This window comes from Micromesistius poutassou (assembly GCF_964030765.1).
Source record: "Micromesistius poutassou genome assembly, chromosome: 13".
Classification (NCBI taxonomy): Eukaryota; Metazoa; Chordata; class Actinopteri; order Gadiformes; family Gadidae; genus Micromesistius; species Micromesistius poutassou.
In genome coordinates this window covers 19,493,961-19,508,690 of record NC_140283.1, presented here as the reverse complement: position 1 = coordinate 19,508,690, position 14,730 = coordinate 19,493,961, and positions in this window count along the sequence as shown.

Below are 14,730 nucleotides of genomic sequence, written 5' to 3'. Positions count from 1 at the left end.
TTCCTTCCCTCTTTCTGTCTCCGGGCCACCCTCGTTGCAAAACCTATTAATTAATTTCCCTCTTGGATTCGCGTCCTGATCCTGTGCTGCACAGTGTGCGTTTTATTCCTGGACACGGTCAGCTCTCTGTCTCCCTCTCGCTCTCCCAGCCGGGGGAGAACACAGACAGATGAGGTGTGGGAGATAGGAGGTCTGGAGGTCCCGCTAAACGGCCCGGGGGCAGGGAAACTCTTTGGCTCTCTGACACCGCACACTGCCAATCGTCCTAGTTTCCCTCCCGCATACACACCAGCCCAGCCTCACACACACATGCAATCACACACGCACACGCGCTCGAGCGTGGAAACATACACACACACACACACACACACACACACACACACACACACACACACACAAGCCTCTACCACATGCAATCCATGCAAACACACATGCATAATCAGAAACCTACACACATACACACACACAAAAGTCTCGCCCACATGCAATCCATTCAAACACACATGCATAAACAAACATGCGCACGCACACACACACACACACACACACACACACACACACACACACACACACACACACACACACACACACACACACACACACAGCAGCGAGCGACCATTATCTCCATGCCGCTACCATGGAGGCATGGGATCCCCGGAGCTCCGTCACGGCACCAGAGTAAATAAACCGCAGAGCCACACAATATGAGAGACGGTAGATGGGAGCAGAGAGGGAGACAGGAGACACTACACACACACACACACACACACACACACACACACACACACGCCGTGTGGTAGAGGAGCCACACATGAAGGGGTAACCGGAGCCGTGAGGGCGGACTCCGGAGGGAAGACGGATGGTATTGACACAGCAGTGGAAAGAGATCAAGACGTCGCGTTGAAGTGGGGGGGGGAGATTTTATAAAAACGTTGTGGTTTTAGTTTTGGCGTGACACACGGTGTGTGTGTGTGTGTGTGTGTTGAACGTTTCGCCAAACGGTTCCCTGAAACGATTTCGCCGGTAGAACGAGGATCGAATCAGCGTTCTGAATGCAGTCAATAATCTCAGAGCTCAAATTGTGACAGCGGCATTTTGTTATGAAGGCACGTCGAAAATACAGTGGAGTTGGATGCAATCAGAGGATAAGTGCTGGAAAATACATTAACTCGCATATCCCCCCAAAAAAGACGTTTGTGCTCAAAATGTGTCACCAATGTTTTCTTTATTTGACAACGATGTCAACCTCACACCATCAGCCCAGACCACCGCATTCAAGTACAAGATTTTGCAGAGTAGAAGGAAATTGTGATATTTATGGGGATGTGTTATGCACTTCATGGTACTTCATCACTTATGTATTTCACGATGTACCAGAGAGACCAGGACAGAGACCAGAAGAGAGACTAGGAGGGAGATCAGGAGAGGGACCAGACGAGTGACCAGAAGAGAGACCAGACGAGAGACCAGGAGAAAGACCAGGAGATAGACCATTAGAGATACCAGGAAAGACACCAGGAGAGAGACCAAGCAGCAGAATGTAAAGAGAACCGTGGTCAACTGACAGTCAGAAGATAAAAGCGCTAATCACATAATCCTAGCATTTCTATTGCAGCGCGAGAGTCTGCGTTCATCCTGTGAAGTGATTTGTTATGGAATCACTGCATACTTCACCGAACGGTGACAGGGGAACACACACCTTCCATGTACATTGTTCAAAGACAGCTGGTGTTTATTTTGCCTGGGAGGTGGAGGATGAAGGTCGTTTGAGGGCACCTCGGCCTGCCACACCTAGTGAAGCCACACAGTGACAAGCTGTTATTTCTGTAAAATATCTACAGAGAAAACATGTGTTACAAGGGATTAACCTATTCACCAAACGACGAGGGATTAGCCGATTAACACCGTGGCTTCGGTTTATTCACAAGTCAAGTCAAGTCATGAGTAGAGCCCTTCATCGCAGTTCCAGCCTCTTTCACCTCACCCCCCTCTGCCCTTAAGCACCTGAGTAAAGGACGCCCTCCTAAACAGTTAGGAGGGGGAAAAGGTGCTTAAAGGGGTGGACTGGAAAAGGCTGAGCACTGAGTCCTAGCGTTACTAATGAAGTGCGAGTCTGCATTCATCCGGTGGAGTCATTTGTCATGGAATCCACCATATCACAGCGTGCTTCATCATATGGTGAATGGAGACTTAACATAGCTTTGATATAACAAATAGTCCTACAGCCTGAATGACAGATTACCTAAACAGCCAATGGAGTGCCAGGAAAACGGGTTGTGTGTGTGTGTGTCTTAGTGTGTGTGTGTGTGTGTGTGTGTGTGTGTGTGTGTGTCTTTGTGTGTGTGTGTGTGTGTGTGTGTGTGTGCGTGTGGTAGAGTCTAGTAATCAGAACCTAAAACCTTTGCAACAGTAGAACCTCTGATGTAGAGGCAAGTTAAGGCCTGCATATGATTATAACACGATTCAAACCCTTGGGTCTCGTTGCATGTCCACAGCTTACATATATACATTTACTAAATCAATTTGTGTAATAGGAACAGAATAGGCAGTCTGCCTATGCATCTCTGTTAATGATATCAACAGCAGCAAGCAGGTGAGACTTTAGACAATTTAACACAACAGGAGTAGCTTACACAGGTCCAGTCATTAGTAAAGCCCTGAATCACAGCTCTAGTCTCAAAGGCCTTCACCGGCCACATTTGACAACACAACACAACGCTTCAGATTCCGAACAAAACTGCTCAGAATCCAAGGGGAGAGACCTTGAGACGTAACACAGAAGAGGGATCCCTCCTTCCAGGGACATTAGGAATGCAATAGGTGATGAATGAGCAGACATAATAGCAGCATAAACAACGGGAAAAAATGATTATAGAAGATGAAGATAAAAGATTACACAGTTTCCAGGAACTTGTGGCTGAGAAATGAGTCAGTAAAGTCAATGAGTCAGTAAAGCCAGTGACGAACGAGACCTAGTCTGCTAAACTAAAAGCGATCAGAGGTCTTTCAACAAACTATGCAACCAGGGTCACTCTTAAATAGCCTGTTTCCATTAGCAAACATATCGGCATCAAAGAGGGATTGCATGTTTGTTGTCTTTACTCTCAGGCATCAGATCAGAACCAGTCTGCCAGTCTCATGCACCTCCAGCACCACATCCATTAACCAGATGGCAGCCAGTCCCCCGTCGCCTGAGAGGCTGATAAGAGGCAGAAAGGCATGGAATACATTGCATAAATCCCTTTAATCTATTTTTAACTCGGCCCGCATCTAAATGAAAAGCACAGCGAGAGAAAATTCGGGTCGGACAACACGCCTAGGCCGAGATCCAAAAGCATCAAGTGACCTTGCCAGCGTTCTACCAATCCCCTGGAACCGTCCACGCGTGGCCGACTATCCGTGCAACGTGTGGGGATGTGAATTCGACCCGTAATAATACGACAAATATGATCCAGAACATTCCTCCTTCCAGGCGAACAGAGGAAGTCTTTGGTGGGAATGAGTTCAGTGCGGACAGACAAAATGTGTTTGTGTTTTTTCTGCTAGTGTAGTAACATTTATAGCCTTGTTTCCAGAAAGATTGTCTGACTAAATAAATCAGGGCCAGGTCGTCAAACCCTGCACCTTCGGTGGAATCCGAACCACAGGAATATTACGAGTGTAAATCCCCACGGAAGCTGCCTGACCAGAGAGCTGGCTAGATGAGCAGGAGCGAGATGAGGTAGAAACCATAAAGCTCTCGCTCACGATGTACGCTGCAAGCGCGCCACAAGCACGCCGCAAGCTGCGATTGAGCAACCTGTATGCTACAGGCCCCGGGAACGTTTGTTTGTTCCTTCTAACAGCGTGTCAGCTATAGTTAACTGAACTGAAACCAGCATTGCTCACTCATCTCTTCCATTGGGATTTGAGTCAGCGCAGTTTCACTGTAACAACCGAGATGGAGGCTGGCAAAAGATTGGCTGTAATCCCGACAGAGCGAGGATGTATAAATGTAGGTTTAATGGATGGAATGAATGTTACCGTGACGCTGGTCTAATTCTTGAAAATGTGACATTTAAAGCTTTTGGGCTGAATTGAATTTCAATTAGCAATGGTGTTGGTTTAATATAAGCAAAGTTTTGATGAAAATTGCCCACTGGTTTTCATGAGGTGTGGTGCTTAAACAGCATTTTACTACGGACACTACCTGGCCCAGCAGTAGGTCCTTCGTCTAAACGTCAATCAGGCCCGTTCTGGTTCGATCAAGTTAAATGAACCGCAGAAAAGGAAATTAATAAAAGCAGGAGCTCGGTTTTTTACGAGAAGCAAAAATAAAATCGTCCGAATCGTCGTCTGAGGGATAATGCACGTTTTTTGAAAAACCGTGAAACAGCGCAACAGTTAAAGGAGGCAAAGCCAAAAACCTATAAAGTATGGCCTTCATACAATAAGTGTAGTTTTCGCTCTCTCTGGCCGGTCTGATGGATTACTGCCACTCTTCAGAGGATGGAGAAGGTTAAGTAGAAGAGGCCTGAAGATAAGCTGAGAGGTGGAGAGTGAGTGTGATGAGATGGAGGAGGTGGTGCAGCAGGAGCGAGGCGGGCTTGTGGAGATAGCATTATTACATTTTTTGGAATCCAAATCTGAGGGAATGGGTTAGCGGAGGGTTAGTGTCGCGGTTGCCTCGCTTGAGATAACAAAGTGAATGATGATAAGTTAAAGAAAAGTTGAAAAGACTGCAATGGGCTAAAGCTTGGTTAATGCCTGCTCATTGAAAATATATTGAGGAGTGGAGAGGAGAGGAGATGTGACAGGAGAGGAGAGAGGAGACAGGAGAGGAGAGAGGTGAGAATAGAGGGAAAAGAAGAGAAGAGGAGAGGAGAGGAAAGGAGAGGAGAGGAGACATGAGAGGAGACAGGAGAGGGGAAAGAAGAGGAGAGGAGACAGGAGAGGAGATGAGAGGAGACACAAGAGGAGATGAGCAGAGAGGAGAGGAGAGGAGAGCAGAGGAGAGGAGAAGAGTAAAGACGAGAGAAGGGGAGACAGGTGAGGAAAGGGAGAGGAGAGGAGAGAGGTAAGGAGAAGATGAGTGAGGAGAGGAGAGAAAGTCCAGGAGAGGGGCCAGTTGACACAGGAGAACACTATTCATCCAGGTCCAGCATGGGGCTTCCCAGAACGCCTACTAGCTGTTCAGAGAGTGACCAGCCCCAGCGCTTTGGTTCTTTGAAAAAACAACACGGTGCAAGATTGAATATGCATGGAGGGCATATTCAATCATTTAAATGTGATTAGTGCGGCAAGCTGAAATTACAATATAATTTAATAGGTTTTAATAATGATAGATACACGTCGGCCCCAGCAGTTATTAGTTACCTATTATCTACTTTATAACAAGGTCTAAGAGCCAAAAAAATAGCTTTAAAGCGTAAAAAAAAGATATCCTGGTGTGGTGGAGTGATTTCAGGAACACGGTCCAAAGCAACGCACTCTGTTTCCCCCACAGCACCAGAATAACATCAGAACGAGGGTGCTATCAATCCCAGACGAGCCATTCTGGGTCCCTGCTGCGACCACTACCAGCACAGTAGTAGAACTAAAGGGCATGCCAATCCAAACCAACAGAAGAAGAAGAAGAAGAAGAATCCACAGCAGATCAGCGCATCCGTGCGAGGACACTAGGCGTGGCCGCGTTAGATAACCTACATCACGGTTGCCAGGGGAAAGAGAGCTCCTCTGAACTTTCCCTCTCGTCCACGTTTTTCCGTAATGACATCAATTTCTGTGTTTAACGGTGATCCTGTCAAGAGGGTTCCGCATCACTCCACTTTCCACCGTGATGGGTCCTGATGTGTCCGGGGCGGCCCCTGGAGTCCACATTCATCTCCATTATCCACACGCACTGTGCTCCCACATGTTGCAACACATCTGTCCTCTCTCTCTCTCTCTCTCTATCTATCACTCTCTCCATACATCGACCCTGAAAGCTCTCACTCTCTCTCTCTCTCTCTCTCTCTCTCTCTATACATCGACCCTGAAAGTGCTCTCTCTCTCTCTCTCTCCCCCTCTCCCCCTCTCCTCCACCCCTCCCTTCTCCCCCTCCCTCCCTCCCCCTCTCTTTCCCCCTCTCCTCCACCCCTCCCTTCTCCCCATCTCCCCCTCTCCCTCCCTCCCCCTCTCTTTCCCCCCCTCCCTCCCTCCCTTCTCCCCCCCTCCCTCCCTCCCCCTCTCTTTCCCTTCCTCCTCTCTTTCCCCCTCCCTCCCTCCTCCCCCTTCCCCCCCTTCTCCCTCCCCCTCTCTTTCCCCCTCTCCCCCCCTCTCCCCCTCTCCCCCTCTCCCCCCCCTCCCTCCCTTCTCTCTCCCTCCCTCCCTTCCTCCTCCCCCATCTCCCCCTCTCCCCATACATCGAGCATTATCTCACCCTGTACTGGGAGCCCTTGACTCGCGGGCCGCCCCGACACACTCGCCGCGCGGGGCCAACACATGTGCCCAGCTGCCAGAGGCTGCTCTGGGGGTCAAGTGCGGCTCGGGGCTACGTTAACAGTTTGAGCAAAGCCACGTTTGCTGAGAGGCTGGCCATGCATGCGTTAGCCCGCAGGGGGTCAACGGCGTGTGACAAACACACACACACACACACACACACACACACACACACACACACACACACACACACACACACACACACACACACACACACACACACACACACACACGTGCACACACACACGGTCTTGTGATTTATTGGGTAATAGGGCCCTTTGAGCACACACTGGGCTTCGGAGGCCAATGAAGTGCTCGCATAATTCAGCTCACGGAGTCGCTGGGAAGGAAATGCAAACATATACAGACACACACACACACACACACACACACACACTCACACACTCACGCTTTCTCTCTCACATACACACACACACACACACACACACACATCAAGATGCAGCACACATGTACATATTTAGACGTATTTATCCGGATGTATGGATGCGTGTGTATACAAATACAAGTTACACACATGTAGAAGTGTAGACTTTAGATGTGCACATACACATTTGAACATAAACATATAAACCCACAGCCCTCAATGCCACAACGCACACAAACAGGCAGAAATACAGGCACACCTACACACACACACACCTACACACACACACATCTACACACGCAGCCAAACTGTTTCTTAGACGCACACACTTTCCCATACACACACAAACGCACAGACACACACTTAATCATCCCTTCAAGCAGATAATCCAGATACCCATACACAAATCCACATACACACGACAATTAAAAACTCAACACACAAACTCTCACACACTTAGGCATGGAGGATTGATATACTGTAAGGAAAATAGGTCTTGCCAGATAAACTGTAGCTTTCACGGCTGATGACTTGTATTCCACTTAATGCCCTTGACTATAACACACACAGTATATAACTCAGCGCTATTGGCTGGGAGACTGCTACACTGCTAATCCATTGACTGATTGGCCAGGATGACCGTCCGTCACTGAGGAATCTGAAACTACTGTACTGATACTGTAGTCCGTCAGCCTGGCCCCTGTAGATCCCTCTCCCTCCGCATAAATACACTTCTTATTACTCCATCAAGGATAATCCACACACCACCTTCCTTGACGTCATCCAAACCCAGGGGTCAAGCGGAGAGCCATTCCCGTGCACGGCGACAGATGGATGGGGGGCCGCGCGCACGGCTCGTCAGAGCGCGCCGCAGTGGCTCTCATCCCACCTGACCCTCAGAGGCAGCGTGAGTCCTTAAGGGGTCTCCACAGAGCCACTACGGCAGGACCGGACCTCTCCGTCTTAACGCTCCGCAGCAGAGGCAGCGGGCGGGCTGCCTGGGGCCGCTGGGGCCCCTGGGGCCCTGACTCATCGGCTGAGCTCATCGCTGGGAGGACCAGATCCTATCTGGAGACCTGGCTCCCGGGCTAACGAGCGCACTCGCGCCAACACGCGCACCAGCGCCAACAACGTGCACCAGCGCCAGCAGGGAGTGCACGGAGCGAGGAGGAGCGCCCCCCCCCCCCCCTGGGTGACTGATGCAGGTACATCTGTGCCAGATGTCTTCTGGATGAGACCTGAGGCCGAGGTCCAGACTCCCCGGGGTGCCACAACGCGGCCTTGGATACTCTTCGTTAGAGCAACAGGGGGGCTACACCTGTTTCTCCGGCCCTGAGCCCCGACCTGCCGGTTCATGAAGCAGCAGGGTCACCCGATCGTCACCCCCCGGTCTCTGTTGCATCGGTCTTCACTTTTCCATGATGATGGCCTCACTCACTGACACACACACACACACACACACACACACGCGCGCGCGCACATGCACACTATGTAAAAGCGCTGAGACATGTCAACAAGTGGTCTGAGTGGACGTGATAGCGTGCGATTGCGGTAAATACAGAACTACTCCTTTAACCCTGACACTTTGACCGTAATCCTTTATCTTTAACCCTAACACTTTGACCTTAGCACTTAAACTTCAACCCAAACACTTTGACTTTAACTTTAACCCAAACACTTTGACCGTAACTCTTAAACTTTAACTCAAACCTGTCACTAAGCTCAAAGAGTGCCATGTCTGGAGGCGTCCATGGTCACCCTCACTTGGTGTCACCATAACTCTTCGCGTCCGTGTTTAAAGCTCCAAACACGGGACGGCCCTACGTTGGCGAGAGTTCAGGGTGAACTCAGAACCACCGCCGGCTCACCACAAACAAACAAACAAAGAAACAAACAGTAAACGAGAGTGGTCCGACACAACGCCCACAGCTGCTGCCCACGTGAGCACATGGCTTCCACCTCCCCCGCCCCGGGGACGCAAAACATCTGACGCCCTGATGGCTGGACAACCATCTCCTTGGTAGCAAACATCCCATAAACCTGGGGTTCCCTAGCCGTCTTCAAGGGGTGACCCACCTCTGACTTGGAGTACTTCTGGCACTGGCACCCACTGAATACTTTCACACGTTGTGATCATCTGGAGGAACATTCCTCCAGGTATGTTGTTGGAACTGGATTTTGACTACATTCAATCACAGTGCTTTTCTAACCAGGTTGCAAAGCGCTTTTACGATAATGCCTAACATTCACCCATTCATACACACATTCACACACCGACGGCGGTGACAACCATGTGAGGTGACAGCCGGGCCCGCCAGGAGCAGTAAGGGTGAGGTGTCTTGTGCTCGGGGACACCCCAGAGCCGGGGGATCGAACTAGCAACCTTCCGGTTAGCAGCCGACCCAGTCTACCTCCTGAGCCACACGCCGTCCCAAAACGAGCAAACGGAACAGACAAGACACGCAGGAATGAAGGTTTAATTATTTTTCTGCATCCTCTTCCCAACGTGTTCCCCTGTCGAGACCCACTTATGTTTCCCAACCCGCAGACCGCGGCCATAAACTACCAGAAGTTAAATTCGCCGGCATCAGATTCTCGTCTATTTTTTTTAAAGACCCATTAGGGAATTGCAGCATTCGTTGAGCATCATAAACAAGGGAGTTGTAAAGTCTGGAGGCCTTCAACAGTCTGGCTACCAGGCCGGCAGCACTCGCTGTGGTTTGTCCCTGTGATGCTATGACCCTACGGCTTGCGGGGGAAAACCATCCCTTAAAAAAGGCGCAGATTTCAGCACTTTGAGTCTCGTTAGTAGAAAAAAGTTTCACCATGACTCATGTTCATATGATGGGTGGGGGGTGGGGGAGGAGTGGGGGGGGGGGAGGGGGGGGGGGGATTTCAGCCAAACAGGGTGCAGGTAAGGTTACAAGAGACGTGAAATTACAGAGAAGTAAAATAAAGGTTGCAAACATGGAATTATTGTTGACAGCAGAAGGTAAATAAGGAGGGGAAGGAGAACGAATAGACATGCAACACAAAAGGTTAGAGAGGAATAGTGTTACACCCGTCTCCCGTGTTCTCAAACAGACGCCGACGTCGGCATCCAGTCTATGTTAAACAAAACGCAGCGCACGTCCAAGTGAGTTATTGTTTTAAGTAAGGTGTCCAAGAACTTTCTCAAACAGAGAGAGAGCAGCTTTGTTTTCGAGTGTAAATAAACGGGAGAGTGAACGTTTCCCTCGACGAGCGAGTCAGAGACGATATTGCAACTGAAAGCATGCGGGTCATGTTAGCGTTTATGTGCGTGTGTGTGCGTGAGTGTGTGATGTTTGGGTGTGTGTGTATGTGTATGTGTATGTATGTGTGTGTGTGTGTGTGTGTGTGTGTGTGTGTCTGTGTGTGTGTGTGTGTGTGTGTGTTTGCAGATGTTTGTGTGTACGTGTGTGTGTGTGTGTGTGTGTGTGTGTGTGTGTGTGTGTGTGTGTGTGTGTGTGTGTGTGTGTGTGTGTGTGTGTGTGTGTGTGTGTGTGTGTATGAGTGGGCCTGTGAATGAGTGAGTGAGTGAGTGGGTGAGCTTGTGGAGGCGTCTGTTGTGTGATTCCACTGAACAGCAGACTCTGGCCTCTGGCTCCATCCCCACAACTCAAGCCCTTCACTTAGCAGAATACCCCAGCATTAGTGCACCGACAGTAGGCCAAGTCTCTAGTACCAGACCCCCACTGAGCTTTACTCATGGAGCAGGCGGATCTTCCCATGGATCCTGATAGCTGATGGCTCTGACAGGGTTCTGCTTGGCTGCATGGCTCTTGGCCCACTTTCCACTCCAGGAGAGTTTCCATTCAGACCTAGACTGGACTGCCCCCAAAACTCCCCCCCCCCCCCTCTCTCTCTCTCTCTCTCTCTCTCTCTCTCTCCTCTCCAGCCAATACCGTCCCCTGGATCCATCCATCCACCTGTCTCGACAGACAGACAGTCGGACAGACAATCAGTCAGTCAGACTGACAGGCAACCTCAAATCCACTCTACTCATTCCTCCCTCTTAGGCCCAGCCATTGAGAGCTTTCTCTCCCTCTCTCTCCCTCCCTCTCTCTCACCCTTCCTAACATACTTTTCCTAATGACCTGTGAGGAAGTGATGTCATGCTGGACATAAACATAGCTGAGATCAAACCAAGCTGTACAAACCTCCCTGTGATTCCGGCATGATTCTGGAGGCTCCTCAGGTCAGGCTCAGAGCACTGGGTTGGAGGTAGAGGGTTAGGGGGTCTTTCTCAAACAGCTTTGAGAACCCAGAATCACTGGGTTAGCTCACGTTTCCAGGGCAACAGAAACACTGGGTTAGCTCACGTTTCCAGGGCAACAGAAACACTGGGTTAGAGTACGTTTCCAGGGCAACAGAAACACTGGGTTAGAGTATGTTTCCAGGGCAACAGAAACACTTTAATATACATTTCCAATACGGCAGAAACACTGGGTTGTCTTGGATATTGTCGTCTGTGTTTGTTATGTCAGGTAAAATGTGTGTATCTTTGTTTTTAATCTGCTGCTGCTGTGATACAAAAACCATGTCAGACTTGTCTGACGATAAAGTGTCATCGTATCTTTACCAGGAAAGAGAGACCCTATCTTTGACTTGGGAATGACCACAAAGGGGCAAAATGTGGCGTCACAACCAGATTGAACTAACCATCTAATATTTAAAACACTGTTTCAGGAGCGCCCGAAGGTATATCATTAAGATAAGTCTGTTTCAGGCTTTAAGCTGAATACTCTGGCATTCTTAATAAGAGCATTGCACCAAATAAAACACTTGCTATTTGATATATGGCTTGAAAGCTTGGACATGTGTAAGCGATCTGTGAGGGAACTTTGAGTAAAGTGATATGTCTGCTTAGGCTTTTAAGTTGCATTCTCAAAGAAGCCGGCATTCTCAGATAAGAGCCAAGCTATTGACAGCACTCGAATACTCTTTATGGGAAAACAATTGTACCATATAAAACAGGTGTTATAAGATATATGGCTTGAAGACTTGGACTGTGAGGGAACCTGGAGTAAACCTTGAGTAAAGTGAATCACAAATGATTGTGATCAGCACTTCCCCGTGTTGTTGACTCCTTGGCGAACACACTGAGCGTAAACCATAGGCTTCTAAAAGCTGCAGAGGCAGAAGGCAGCCAGAGGTCAGCATGACACACACACCACACACCCTGTCACCTCGACGGTAAGTAAACGCCGACAGCACAGAGTTAAACTCCATAAAAAAACGTTTTAATGGAATGGCATGTGTCCAAATGTAGAATCTGGGCAGTATCTCAATATAATGCAGGTTTACACAGGCATGTACGCGTGCGCATGCGTGCGCACACACACACACACACACACACACACAAATGTACACACACAGACATTCACACACACACACACACACACACACACACACACAGGTTATGGTAAAGATCCAGCACACTTGGCTTCCCAGGCATGCACAGGGGCGTGCACAGAGTTGGCCTGGCGTGGCTCATTCCGCCACTGAGAACGTGATTGGCCCTCTCGTTTCCCACCTTAACTAAATCTGGCAGCTGATTGGGGTTTGACCTTGTCAATCAAAACAATCGAGACATAAGACATACGTGACATACGGGGGACGACAAAAGCCGACATTTTGTGATATCTGCGTGCAACGTAGCATATCAGTCCTCAGCGCGGAGGCCGGGGGCCGGGGTCTGTTGCCTCTCTGTAACGGTGGACCCCTCCTGGGCCCCACCGCCGCCGCCACCACCGCCGCTGTGCATGGCCCTGGCAGCGCCGCTGTGCGTGCCGAGAGCTGGACGGCCCACACGGAACATGTAGCGCAATGAGCAACGGGGTCCCTGGCTGGAGCGGGGACACTTCCCTGGCTCCCGCGGCACAGGGCGAGGGCCACGGCGCTGGCCCTCGGCGTTCTGTAGCCCCCCCCCCCCCCCCCCCCCCCTCCGGGGCCGCCGTGTAGCAGCACATTTCCTCTCACTTCCCCCTCCTCACACCGCTCTCCTGTGGTGGCGTATGCTTAATGTCTTGGGCCGGTGTTGTTTGACGCCACTGACAAAAGACAGGAGTGAATCAAATATGATAAAATGGAAAGGTTAGTTTTATTCCGTCGCCGGAGAGAGAGAGAGCGAGTGTGGGAGTGTTTTGAGTTGCTGGATGGATGTACGGCTGTTAAACTTGCTATTTTCTCTGCCGGCTTCCAATTCTCTCTGCTCTGCGTGCGGCATCTTGCTCCACATACACCCCTCTCGACTCTCTCAGGGCTCAGCGCTCACACTGAGGCCGTCTGTACCGTTGCCCGAGTACGTTTTGCCCCCCTAAAGTCTAGATCGTTTGGCCGCCAGTGTGAGCACGCCGTCCGTACTCGGTGAGTACAGTTAAATCCCGCGGCCTCGGTACACTTCGGAGAGGTGTGCTCAGGCCACGGTACAGAATGCTAATGGACCGATACGCGCACACGCACGGATACGCAAACCTATACAGTATGTACAAGAGGCAACCGTACTCAGGCCCAGTTGAGATTGCCTAGTGTGAGCACAGGCCAGTGGCACAGTGGGGGGGGGGGGGGGGAGTAAGGTACAGGGCAACTTTGCCTAGTGTGAGTGCGCCCTCACTTTCGCATCAAACGATAGAGACCATGAGGAACACACACACACACACACACACACACACACGCACACACACACACACACACAGATAGACACAGAACCACACATACATACACTACACTCTCAACAATGGTTGTGAGGGTGCCAGCAGAGAGAGTCAAAGTGAGTCACAATGAAAATGTCGATAAACTCTCAGTGCTGTTTGCATTGGAACGGGGCTGCCCGCCAAACCATACAGGATATCTAGACACCAGGGCCTTGTGTAAATGTCCACGTGTACCCGGTGAAGATGGATCACATCATGAGATTAGCTTGTTATAGACAAGGTATTCAGTGACCTTTCAACCGATAATGTCTTAATGAGTTATTCATGTGGAGACACAGTTCACGTATAATGCTTTGTTCCGTACGAACGGAGTCATAAATGGATTCATTCATTCATGCGTTATATACCCTTTAACAAGGGCTGTAGTAAAACAGCCTTTGGCTCCAGTAGGCTGAGCCAGCAGATGTCATTATTATTTAACATGAATTCATTATAGAATAAGTATAAGCATCAAGCTAAATGGTGTGGGTACCTAGAATTGCAACCCCAAACACAACAATATTTCATTGTTCTAAACACATTAGACCCTGCTCAGAAGTCTCCCAGCTATAAGTGTTGCAATTCACAGACCTATGATGGATTGACAGATAGGTAGTTCAGTAGGAGCAGGTAGGAGGAGGGGTGCCTGGGATTCAACCCAGAACCTTACGGTTAGGAGTCTACAATACACATCAGACATTTATTTTTTCGGATATACAGTATGTTATATCTGTTTGCCGTAGAACCGACAACCGATAACCGCGTGATTCAGAGTCCGTTTTAATGTGTTTGACTGCACTAAACGGGAACAGTCTATGAAATGCTAGAGTACATACGAGCATCCAGGGAACGCCATGAATACATTGCTGTTTGTTTAATGTCGGGTGGGAACTTGTGCTCTTGTTGCTGTAAACTGGCGTGATAAAGGCCGATAAGGTTACTGCAATGACACTTTGTTTACAGTGATTGGCTACAGGCCATGGCTGTTGTATGCAATAACGGACAATGATTGGTTTTAATGAAATCTGCCCATATGGTCGTTTTATAGTAGATATACTATACGTCATAGCCTACTCAGCTTGTGTTTACTATATCGCTGACACCCCTAGACAATAGTGGGATCTGAGTCCTATCTTTAATTTATGTCTCCTTTTAACGACTGTGACCTAG